Source organism: Danio rerio, chromosome 4, assembly GCF_049306965.1.
Source record: "Danio rerio strain Tuebingen ecotype United States chromosome 4, GRCz12tu, whole genome shotgun sequence".
In the NCBI taxonomy this organism is placed as follows: Eukaryota; Metazoa; Chordata; class Actinopteri; order Cypriniformes; family Danionidae; genus Danio; species Danio rerio.
The window spans coordinates 6,398,950-6,411,838 of record NC_133179.1 but is presented as its reverse complement, the minus strand read 5'-3'; the positions used below and the strand labels follow the sequence as shown (position 1 = coordinate 6,411,838).

Below are 12,889 nucleotides of genomic sequence, written 5' to 3'. Positions count from 1 at the left end.
CTACACCAAATCTGGCCAATCACATGCTCTCTACAGAAAGTCCCTCCCCCAACAAACACGCGACAGAGCAGCAGCACAACAAACACACTTTCTGGACTCTCTACTGGAAATATGAGCTCATAAATACCTTTACTGGAGCTGTGAATCCGCCTGGATGTGGAGGAGTGTGTGGAGGAGCGTCAGAAAGAGGAAAGATCTGCAGCAGAAACACAACAAACACACGTGTGTATCTTCACTGCTGCAGAGGAGAGAGAGAGAGAGCAATGACTGAACACAAACACTACAACAACATCACTACAAACTAAACCAACAGAACAAAGTTACTTACAGGTGAGTCGCGTTACTCTCCATTTCTGCACTTGGTGTGGCTTTTCTTCGCTGTCTGGCTGTAATATCTGCTGTTGACTGACATTATGAGTCTGGCACTGAGCTGTCATCTGCTGGAGCTCAACTTTACACCAGTGAAACGGTGTAGCTGTGATGTTTAACCAGTTTTGAATGTTAAAAACACATACTCAAACATGTACTCAGTCATAAGTGATTCATTTTCTCACTTTGTTTAGGGTTTCAGGGCATATTTTTGATTGACAGTGTAGAAATATCAAATATCTATTAATGAAATATGAAACAATTTTCAAAGACTAGTGATTAAAGGTTCAACATGAAATATTATTGAATAAAATGCAAAACGTAAACAAACTGATCAGTGGACGTCCGCTAGAACTGAGAAAATGTGACTTAACTGAGAGCAGCTGAAGCTGTGTTGACTTGTGTTGCTGTCTCTACTGAGATTAAGTTGGTTTGTGCTTGTCAGCATTTGTAAAGTGAAGATTTCCGACATTTATACAAGTAAATGTAAATATAAACTAGTAAAAAATGTAAAGATTTAAGACACTTTGTGTCCTGAAGAATAAGTAGGTAATACATAAGTCGGTGGAGATGTCCAATACTAATGTTTTACTGTTGTTGTTTACATTGAAATGTATTTTTTAATAAAATACCAAATACCTCAATTTTACACATATCAAAATAAAAACATAATAAATAAATAATAAGACAGATTACAGCTATTTCAAATTCATAAATATGGTTAACATGAACCTTCTGACTCTAGTGGTGTTTTATGGGAAATAAATGAGCATATAAACCCCTTTCTAGACGTTTATCTAAATAAACCGAACCACATACCTACTAAATATGAGACAACAAGTTAACTTATTGAGTAAATGCAGCATCTTTAAAATCATTCGATTTGCAAAAGTGTATTTCAGATATATCTACACAAGCGTGAAATGTTTAACTTCATTATTTTACAACAGCAGCAGTGCAGTTCACAAACATCAGCACAAGAGTAATATATATTACAATACTTTAAATTCATTAGATTTGCTAAGGTGTAATTCTGGGAAATCTCCACACGAGGGCAATAAAATGTCGGTTGTCAGCATCAGTGGATAAAAATACACACAACTACAGCTGCACCACAGGAAGGAGAAATCTCAGTGCTTTACATTTACGGTTGTTGCTAGAGCGGATACGATTGCGGCCGGAAGTTAACGTGAATTATTTCTATTATTTATTAACTTTCTCATTTGTTGTATTTTATTAACGTCTACCCCCACCCCAACCCTAAACCCAACCGTCACAGTACTGTGAAAATATTAATTATTGTTATACAGTGTCAAAAAAATGCTGCTTTATTAATGTGCATATTGCACTCCCGGCCGCATATCCGATCTAGACTTTACCTACATTTACTGTGCTGAAATCCACAAAAATCACCACAATCTTTCAAATCAATAAATCTGCAAAGGTGTAATTCAGAAATATCTCCACAGGAGGGAGAAACTTTCATTCTTTTAGAACGGCAGCAGTGCAGTCCACAAAAATCCCCACAAGAAGGCGCTGTTATAGCGAATATTTTAAAGGGTCACGAAACACCAAAACACATTTTTTGAGCTATTGACAGTCGTATATGTGTCCCACACTGCTAAAAACACTATTAGGACACCTATATTTCACTAAAAAGTGTAAATTGGTTGTTTTTGCGTTATTTCAAGCAAATTCGTACTTCCTGTTTGAAACGAATTTTTGAAGCTGCGTCACGGTCATGACATAATAGCGTTGTATTCCAGCGTGCAGACTGGGCGTCTGTGCCAGAGTGTGCCTTATTACGTCTTACAGTGTGTTGCATTAATGCATGAGTAAGCCTTGGTTCAAACCAATCAGCGCGCTCTATTGTGCAACTTCATTAATATTCATTAGTGTCACCGTCTTTACACCACAGAGACGCCACGTTGTGTTGGCAAAACAAGCGTGAAGTGTGGCTTTTAAATTTTGCTGCAGTTAAGTTTCGTTTTCATTTTCTCTCTGTGAGAGCTCAGACTCACGTGTGGATTATCAGTGTACGTGACGCGCGACAACAATAACTTACGTGTCTAAGGGGGATTATTGTTTACTTGAGAGCTGTTCTCATCTGCTAACGCTGAGATCCGGTTTCCGGATGTAGTCTTCTCTTCAGACGCGGCTCTAGTTGCTGGTGATTGTTCTGTCTCTACAGATTTGGTAAGTGAGCGACCAGTGCTCTTTGTTTATTCAGTTTGTTCGTTTCGAATTAAGTTAACTATTGCACTGAGGGCAAACATGTTAGCACCGCATTTTGTGACCGGAATAACACACGCGGTTTTCTGACGTTACCTGCCGTGTGCGTCTAAGTTTCCGGGAAATGCGGAGTTTTTTTTCTGTCATTCGCCGTGCGGTATCAAACATTGCATGAAAAATACACGCTTAGAGCAGATCCTCGAATCAAATATCGCGTTTGTCGCGAGGGACATGAATGAATTCCCTGAATGAAAGAGCCAAACTGCAGTTAAAGTCCACCAGTTAATAATTTGGCAAATAATTCCACTACAGATGTTCATGTAGGTTAAACACCATCTCTTTCTCCTGTGTGTGTATTTTGACTGAAACTCGCGCGTGCCCAAATAGACACTCCCACACCCTCCCACTTTAGTTCCTCCGACACTCCCCCCTAAACAGAGCTGGACACCCCCACTTTTCTGACTTTTTCCAAAGTGGAGGTGTGAAAACACCCTGCTGAAACGAGGGGGTTTCATGGCCCTTTAAATTCATTGGTTCAAGATTTGCAAAGGTGTAATTCAGAACAATCTCCACAGGAGGGCGCAATATTTGATACATATGTAATATTTGTCTACTGTTAGATCAGATATTCAGTGTGTGTAATCTTGTGTTTATTTGTGTGTCAACTCTACAGGATCAGTGAAGTGTTGTGGACTGTAAGCCTGTTGAACAGAAGCAGAGACGTGTGGACAGACACTGACTGTACTGATGATGATCATCTGCTGCTGCACAGGTGATGTAGATCATGTGTGATTGTGTGTGTTTGTCTTGCACATGTCGGTTACCATCATTTGCTTTGTGGAGGGTCACTCCTTTACAAAGTAAATGATGGTAACCGAAACGGGTGGGGAAGGGACGAAGGTCCAGAATTTTTATACAGTTCATTTTAAATTTTTTGGCAGGCTGTAAAGTATAACCCCTGCTGGACACGGCTCCGGAAGCTCCAGGGGGAGACCGAACTGGTATCCCCCCTTTTTCAGGCGCGCCTCACACTCACTCACCATTCACACATATCGCAGAGTTCTGGCTGGCCTTGAACCAGCAACCCCTGAAGCCGTGGGGCAGCGCTCTTACCACAGAGCCACAGATCTCCTGACTGAACACCTGTTGGAACTGATGTTGGACTGCTGACCTGTGTGTGAGCTGATTCAATAAAACAAGATAAATGTCAGATCTGAACTCTTGTCTTTATGAGTCTCTTCCTCAGAGAACTTGTGTTTATTCACCCATCATGGGTTTCACACCAGTGTCCATCATCAGGAGGTCTTGCTGAGTATAATAAGCTTAAGTTGGAAATTAGCCAAAGTGAGGATTGAACCCGGATCTCTTTGATTAAAGCTCAACACTTTATGACCTGAGCCACTGAGTCTGGAGATTGATTTTTGTGTCTGAATAAGGCTTTATCACTATTTACACCATGACGATGGTTTGACATATGTTTCTTTGTAATTTGGCCCACAAAACTGACATATCCATATGTCAGTTGCTGTGGTTCAGTGGACGAGTCATTGACTGTCATACAGAAGTATAAAGGATTGATTCCCACTTCTGCTGATATTGTATCATATCTTTCTCAAAACTCTCAATAAAACCAATTTTAAAACTCAAATATTCATCAGACTCAGTAGCTCAAGTCATAAAGCAATGTGCAATCATACAGGATACATGGGTTCAAATCCCACTATTGCTTACTTTACTTTCGGTTACTGGAATTCAATCACACAGTGTGGCCCAAACAGCAGCTGACAGACTGAAAGCCATGATGGGCTAGTGGGTGAACACATGTTTGTTGTGGATAAGGTTACGCCAGGGGCCTGGGTTTGAAACCTGCCGTGATGTGTGGCTCACAACAACATATATGCTAACAGCAAGGTAATTATGGCGGAACCACAAACATAGAAAAACTTTGTTGTTTTTCTGATAATCTCAGCAGTAAAAAGCAGCAGCATTTGAGTTTGAACCCAGGTATGCTGTGACAGCGTCAGACGTCATGATGTGTGCTCTGACCACTACACCATCACCACACACATAAACCCACATTTCTTTCTCCAATGTGAGGATAACCACATTTACACATTTTGGAAAAAAAAAAATTAAACAAACACAAATAATTAATATAAAATGTAAATTATTCAAAATAAATGTAAACTGCATCATATGCGAATATATTATTATATTTCATTGTTCAAAATGTGTAAAACCTGCTTATGCTTCAATCAAACACATCAACCATATGTTAAATGATCTTACAGCTGCTTGTGGGGCTTTAAATGTCACTAAACACAATTAAACACTGTAAATATCATCATTTACTTCTAAAGTCTCCTCATACTGTATTGAGGACTCTACACCAAATCTGGCCAATCAAATGCTTTCTACAGAAAGTCCCTCCCCTAACAAACATGCGACAGAGCAGCAGCACAACAAACACACTTTCTGGACTCTCTACTGGAAATATGAGCTCATAAATACCTTTACTGGAGCTGTGAATCCGCCTGGATGTGGAGGAGTGTGTGGAGGAGCGTCAGCTGTTGAGCGCAGGTCAAAGATCTGCAGCAGAAACACAACAAACACACGTGTGTATCTTCACTGCTGCAGAGGAGAGAGAGAGAGAGCAATGACTGAACACAAACACTACAACAACATCACTACAAACTAAACCAACAGAACAAAGTCACTTACAGGTGAGTCGCTTTACTCTCCATTTCTGCACTTGGTGTGGCTTTTCTTCGCTGTCTGGCTGTAATATCTGCTGTTGACTGACATTATGAGTCTGGCACTGAGCTGTCATCTGCTGGAGCTCAACTTTACACCAGTGAAACGGTGTAGCTGTGATGTTTAACCAGTTTTGAATGTTAAAAACACATACTCAAAAATGTACTCAGTCATAAGTGATTCATTTTCTCACTTTGTTTAGGGTTTCAGGGCATATTTTTGATTGTCAGTGTAGAAATATCAAATATCTATTAATGAAATATGAAACAATTTTCAAAGACTAGTGATTAAAGGCTCAACATGAAATATTATTGAATAAAATGCAAAACATAAACAAACTGATCATTGGACGTCCGCTAGAACTGAGAAAATGTGACTAAACTGAGAGCAGCTGAAGCTGTGTTGACTTGTGTTGCTGTCTCTACTGAGATTAAGTTGGTTTGTGCTTGTCAGCATTTGTAAAGTGAAGATTTCCGACATTTATACAAGTAAATGTAAATGTAAACTAGTAAAAAATGTAAAGATTTAAGACACTTTGTGTCCTGAAGAATAAGTAGGTAATACATAAGTCGGTGGAGATGTCCAATACTAATGTTTTACTGCTGTTGTTTACATTGAAATGTATTTTTTTAATAAAATACCAAATACCTCAATTTTACACATATCAAAATAAATACATAATAAATAAATAATAAGACAGATTACAGCTATTTCAAATTCATAAATATGGTTAACATGAACCTTCTGACTCTAGTGGTGTTTTATGGGAAATAAATGAGCATATAAACCCCTTTCTAGACGTTTATCTAAATAAACCGAACCACATACCTACTAAATATGAGACAACAAGTTAACTTATTGAGTCAATGCAGTAAATGCAGCATCTTTAAAATCATTCGATTTGCAAAGGTGTATTTCAGAAATATCTACACAAGCGTGAAACTTTTAACTTCATTATTTTACAACAGCAGCAGTGCAGTTCACAAACATCACAACAAGAGTAATATATATTACAATACTTTAAATTCATTAGATTTGCCAAGGTGTAATTCTGGGAAATCTCCACACGAGGGCAATAAAATGTCGGTTGTCAGCATCAGTGGATAAAAATACACACAACTACAGCTGCACCACAAGAAGGAGAAATCTCAGTGCTTTACATTTACGGTTGTTGCTAGAGCAGATACGTTTGCGGCCGGAAATTAACGTGAATTATTTCTATTATTTATTAACTTTCTCATTTGTTGTATTTTATTAACGTCTACCCCCACCCCAACCCTAAACCCAACCGTCACAGCAATGTAAAAACTGTAGTTGTACCGAGTATTAGTTATGTTATTTATTAAATTACCCAATAAAATGTTTTTTTTTACGTCTACCCCCACCCCAACCCTAAACCCAAACCTCACAGTACTGTGAAAATATTAATTATTGTTATACAGTGTCAAAAAAATGCTGCTTTATTAATGTGCATATTGCACTCCCGGCCGGCCGCATATCCGATCTAGACTTTACCTACATTTACTGTGCTGAAATCCACAAAAATCCCCACAATCTTTCAAATCAATAAATCTGCAAAGGTGTAATTCAGAAAAAACTCCACAGGAGGGCGACATGTTTACATTCAGTCAATGAGATTAGCAGTGGTGTAATTCAGAAATATCTCCACAGGAGGGAGAAACTTTCATTATTTTAGAACGGCAGCAGTGCAGTCCACAAAAATACCCACAAGAAGGCGCTGTTATAGCGAATATTTTAAATTCATTGGTTCAAGATTTGCAAAGGTGTAATTCAGAACAATCTCCACAGGAGGGCGCAATATTTGATACATATGTAATATTTGTCTATTGTTAGATCAGATATTCAGTGTGTAATAATGTGTGTATTTGTGTGTCGACTCTACAGGATCAGTGACGTGTTGTGGACTGTAAACCTGTTGAACAGAAGCAGAGACGTGTGGACAGACACTGACTGTACTGATGACGATCATCTGCTGCTGCACAGGTGATGTAGATCATGTGTGTGATTATGTGTGTTTGTCTTGCACATGTCGGTTACCATCATTTGCTTTGTGGAGGGTCACCCCTCTACAAAGTAAATGATGGTAACCGAAACGGGTGGGGAAGGGACGCAGGTCCAGAATTTTTATACAGTTCATTTTAAATTTTTTGCCAGGCTGTAAAGTATAACCCCTGCTGGACACGGCTCCGGAAGCTCCAGGGGGAGACCGAACTGGTATCCCCCCTTCTTCAGGCGCGCCTCACACTCACTCACCATTCACACATATCGCAGAGTTCTGGCTGGGACCGATACCAGCAACCCCTGAAGCCGTGGGGCAGCGCTCTTACCACAGAGCCACAGATCTCCATGTCTGAACACCTGCTGGAACTGATGTTGGACTGCAGACCTGTGTGTGAGCTGATTCAATAAAACAAGAATATATGTCAGATCTGAACCCTTGTCTTTATGAGTCTCTTCCTCAGAGAACTTGTGTTTATTCACCCATCATGGGTTTCACATCAGCGTCCATCATCAGGAGCACCTGGTGAAAATAATGAGCTCAGATAAAGATTAACCATAGTGAGGTTTGAACCCGGGTCTCCTTGATTTGATCTCAGCACATTATGACCTGAGCCACTGAGTCTCGATGGTGAAGGAGGTGTTGGAATGGGGCTTTATCACTATTCTCAATATGACCACAGTTTGACATACGTTTCTTTGTAATTTGGCCCACAAAAAGTCTGTTGCCAAATGTCAAACCCTTTGGCTCACTGGATGAGCGTTCGGCTTCTATTTAGAAGTGTGAAGGATCGAATCTCTCTTCTGCTAGATCAAGATACAAGTCAGATCTGAACTCTTGTCTTTATGAGTCTCTTCCTCATAGAACTTGTGTTTATTCACCCATCATGGGTTTCACACCAGTGTCCATCATCAGGAGGTCTTGCTGAGTATAATAAGCTTAAGTTGGACATTAGCCAAAGTGAGGTTTGAACCCGGATCTCTTTGATTAAAGCTCAACACTTTATGACCTGAGCCACTGAGTCTGGGTGATGAAGTACGTGTCTGAATAAGGCTTTATCACTATTTACATCATGACAATGGTTTGACATATGGTTCTTTGTAATTTGGACCAAAAAACAAACATATCCATATGTCAGTTGCTGTGGTTCAGTGGACGAGTCATTGACTGTCAAACAGAAGTATAAAGGATTGATTCCCACTTGTGCTGATATTGTATCATATCTTTCTCAAAACTCTCAATAAAACCAATTTTAAAACTCAAATATTCATCAGACTCAGTAGCTCAAGTCATAAAGCAATGTGCAATCATACAGGAGACATGGGTTCAAATCCCACTATTGCTTACTTTACTTTCGGTTACTGGAATTCAATCACACAGTGTGGCCCAAACAGCAGCTGACAGACTGAAAGCCATGATGGGCTAGTGGGTGAACACATGTTTGTTGTGGATAAGGTTACGCCAGGGGCCTGGGTTTGAAACCTGCCGTGATGTGTGGCTCACAACAACATATATGCTAACAGCAAGGTAATTATGGCGGAACCACAAACATAGAAAAACTTTGTTGTTTTTCTGATAATCTCAGCAGTAAAAAGCAGCAGCGTTTGAGTTTGAACCCAGGTATGCTGTGACAGCGTCAGACGTCATGATGTGTGCTCTGACCACTACACCATCACCACACACATAAACCCACATTTCTTTCTCCAATGTGAGGATGACCACATTTACACATTTTGGAAAAAAAAAAATTAAACAAACACAAATAATTCATATCAAATGTAAGTTATTTTAAATAAATGTAAACTGCATCATATGCGAATATATTATTATATTTCATTGTTCAAAATGTGTAAAACCTGCTTATTCCTCAATCAAACACATCAACCATATGTTAAATGATCTTACAGCTGCTTGTGGGGCTTTAAATGTCACTAAACACAATTAAACACTGTAAATATCATCATTTACCTCTAAAGTCTCCTCATACTGTACTGATGACTCTACACCAAATCTGGCCAATCACATGCTCTCTACAGAAAGTCCCTCCCCCAACAAACACGCGACAGAGCAGCAGCACAACAAACACACTTTCTGGACTCTCTACTGGAAATATGAGCTCATAAATACCTTTACTGGAGCTGTGAATCCGCCTGGATGTGGAGGAGTGTGTGGAGGAGCGTCAGCTGTTGAGCGCAGGTCAAAGATCTGCAGCAGAAACACAACAAACACACGTGTGTATCTTCACTGCTGCAGAGGAGGAGAGAGAGCAATGACTGAACACAAACACTACAACAACATCACTACAAACTAAACCAACAGAGCAAAGTCACTTACAGGTGAGTCGCGTTACTCTCCATTTCTGCACTTGGTGTGGTTTGTCTTCGCTGTCTGGCTGTAATATCTGCTGTTGACTGACATTATGAGTCTGGCACTGAGCTGTCATCTGCTGGAGCTCAACTTTACACCAGTGAAACGGTGTAGCTGTGATGTTTAACCAGTTTTGAATGTTAAAAACACATACTCAAAAATGTACTCAGTCATAAGTGATTCATTTTCTCACTTTGTTTAGGGTTTCAGGGCATATTTTTGATTGACAGTGTAGAAATATCAAATATCTATTAATGAAATATGAAACAATTTTCAAAGACTAGTGATTACAGGTTCAACATGAAATATTATTGAATAAAATGCAAAAGGTAAACAAACTGATCATTGGACGTCCGCTAGAACTGAGAAAATGTGACTAAACTGAGAGCAGCTGAAGCTGTGTTGACTTGTGTTGCTGTCTCTACTGAGATTAAGTTGGTTTGTGCTTGTCAGCATTTGTAAAGTGAAGATTTCCGACATTTATACAAGTAAACGTAAATGTAAACTAGTAAAAAATGTAAAGATTTAAGACACTTTGTGTCCTGAAGAATAAGTAGGTAATACATAAGTCGGTGGAGATGTCCAATACTAATGTTTTACTGCTGTTGTTTACATTGAAATGTATTTTTTTAATAAAATACCAAATACCTCAATTTTACACATATCAAAATAAATACATAATAAATAAATAATAAGACAGATCACAGCTAATTCAAATTCATAAATATGGTTAACATGAACCTTCTGACTCTAGTGGTGTTTTATGGGAAATAAATGAGCATATAAACCCCTTTCTAGACGTTTATCTAAATAAACCGAACCACATACCTACTAAATATGAGACAACAAGTTAACTTATTGAGTCAAAGCAGTAAATGCAGCATCTTTAAAATCATTCGATTTGCAAAGGTGTAATTCAGAAATATCTACACAAGCGTGAAACTTTTAACTTCATTATTTTACAACAGCAGCAGTGCAGTTCACAAACATCACAACAAGAGTAATATATATTACAATACTTTAAATTCATTAGATTTGCCAAGGTGTAATTCTGGGAAATCTCCACACGAGGGCAATAAAATGTCGGTTGTCAGCATCAGTGGATAAAAATACACACAACTACAGCTGCACCACAAGAAGGAGAAATCTCAGTGCTTTACATTTACGGTTGTTGCTAGAGCGGATACGTTTGCGGCCGGAAGTTAACGTGAATTATTTCTATTATTTATTAACTTTCTCATTTGTTGTATTTTATTAACGTCTACCCCCACCCCAACCTTAAACCCAACCCTCACAGTACTGTAAAAATATTAATTATTGTTATACAGTGTCAAAGAAAATGCTGCTTTATTAATGTGCATATTGCACTCCCGGCCGCATATCCGATCTAGACTTTACCTACATTTACTGTGCTGAAATCCACAAAAATCACCACAATCTTTCAAATCAATAAATCTGCAAAGGTGTAATTCAGAAAAAACTCCACAGGAGGGCGACATGTTTACATTCAGTCAATGAGATTAGCAGTGGTGTAATTCAGAAATATCTCCACAGGAGGGAGAAACTTTCATTCTTTTAGAACGGCAGCAGTGCAGTCCACAAAAATCCCCACAAGAAGGCGCTGTTATAGCGAATATTTTAAATTCATTGGTTCAAGATTTGCAAAGGTGTAATTCAGAACAATCTCCACAGGAGGGCGCAATATTTGATACATATGTAATATTTGTCTACTGTTAGATCAGATATTCAGTGTGTGTAATCTTGTGTGTATTTGTGTGTCGACTCTACAGGATCAGTGAAGTGTTGTGGACTGTAAACCTGTTGAACAGAAGCAGAGACGTGTGGACAGACACTGACGACGATCATCTGCTGCTGCACAGGTGATGTAGATCATGTGTGATTGTGTGTGTTTGTCTTGCACATGTCGGTTACCATCATTTGCTTTGTGGAGGGTCACTCCTTTACAAAGTAAATGATGGTAACCGAAACGGGTGGGGAAGGGACGCAGGTCCAGAATTTTTATACAGTTCATTTTAAATTTTTTGGCAGGCTGTAAAGTATAACCCCTGCTGGACACGGCTCCGGAAGCTCCAGGGGGAGACCGAACTGGTATCCCCCCTTCTTCAGGCGCGCCTCACACTCACTCACCATTCACACATATCGCAGAGTTCTGGCTGGGACCGATACCAGCAACCCCTGAAGCCGTGGGGCAGCGCTCTTACCACAGAGCCACAGATCTCCTTGTCTGAACACTTGCTGGAACTGATGTTGGACTGCTGACCTGTGTGTGAGCTGATTCAATAAAACAAGATAAATGTCAGATGTGAACTCTTGTCTTTATGAGTCTCTTCCTCAGAGAACTTGTGTTTATTCACCCATCATGGGTTTCACATCAGCGTCCATCATCAGGAGCTCCTGGTGAAAATAATGAGCTCAGATAAACATTAATCATAGTGAGGTTTGAACCCGGGTCTCCTTGACTTAATCTCAGCACTTTATGACCTGAGCCACTGAATCTCGATGGTGAAGGAGGTGTTGGAATGGGGCTTTATCACTATTCTCAATATGACCACAGTTTGACATACATTTCTTTGTAATTTGGCCCACAAAAAGTCTGTTGCCAAATGTCAAATCCTTTGGCTCACTGGATGAGCGTTCGGCTTCTATTTAGAAGTGTGAAGGATCGAATCTCTCTTCTGCTAGATCAAGATACAAGTCAGATCTGAACTCTTGTCTTTATGAGTCTCTTCCTCAGAGAACTTGTGTTTATTCACCCATCATGGGTTTCACACCAGCGTCCATCATCAGGAGGTCTTGCTGAGTATAATAAGCTTAAGTTGGAAATTAGCCAAAGTGAGGATTGAACCCGGATCTCTTTGATTAAAGCTCAACACTTTATGACCTGAGCCACTGAGTCTGGACGATGATTTTTGTGTCTGAATAAGGCTTTATCACTATTTACACCATGACGATGGTTTGACATATGTTTCTTTGTAATTTGGCCCACAAAACTGACATATCCATATGTCAGTTGCTGTGGTTCAGTGGACGAGTCATTGACTGTCATACAGAAGTATAAAGGATTGATTCCCACTTCTGCTGATATTGTATCATATCTTTCTCAAAACTCTCAATAAAACCAATTTT

The 12,889-nt window shown here is 39.4% G+C and overlaps 2 long non-coding RNA genes across 2 annotated transcripts in view; one reads left to right on the top strand and one right to left on the bottom strand.

The window, feature by feature from the left end:
* Positions 1-12,889, bottom strand: part of LOC141381567 (uncharacterized) — a 31,583-nt gene that overhangs the window by 8,148 nt on the left and 10,546 nt on the right. The window lies entirely within an intron of this gene.
* Positions 5,070-8,387, top strand: LOC141375055 (uncharacterized). The gene is made up of 3 exons (XR_012401797.1): positions 5,070-5,324; positions 7,261-7,359; positions 7,531-8,387. It is a non-coding gene; the product is annotated as an uncharacterized lncRNA (long non-coding RNA).